We start from the raw sequence: 536 nt of genomic DNA, 5'->3' as shown, positions 1-536 counted from the left end.
TTTTGCCCATTTCCGCGTGCGCATCTGTATGCATCGCAAGTGCGCCTCTAATCTGTCACAATAGTGGGTTTTAAGTGAGCTAAATTTCGCATTGACCAGGTTTTTCCGCCACGTTTGATATAGTTTTGATGCCTGGAAATGCAGCGGGTGTGCGGTATCATTTTGTTTTTGTAATTACTGCCTCTGTTAATGCAATTATTGATTATTTGGCGTATTGCGTACAGTCGCTAGGTGTGTTTCATGTTCGCCCATGTGCATTTCAGATGAAAAAGAAAAACAAACAAACTTGTTATTTCTAAACATAAAGAAAAATAAATATTCTATATATGAAGAAATATTCTAAATAAATAAATATTCTAAACATGAAGGTATTTCTATATATGGTGTATGGATGTTTTTACCGTGTACTGTTATATTGGGTTCCTTTACTCATACAAATTTATACAATTAAGTTTAATCTAAGTGACACGCATTGTTCGGAAGAAGGAAGTAGCAGGGTTTACAAAGTGACAGTTTACCTCTTTACTGTTTTTATA

The sequence above is a fragment of the Penaeus monodon genome, chromosome 27, assembly GCF_015228065.2.
Source record: "Penaeus monodon isolate SGIC_2016 chromosome 27, NSTDA_Pmon_1, whole genome shotgun sequence".
Lineage (NCBI taxonomy): Eukaryota > Metazoa > Arthropoda > Malacostraca > Decapoda > Penaeidae > Penaeus > Penaeus monodon.
This window is presented reverse-complemented; position numbering follows the sequence as displayed.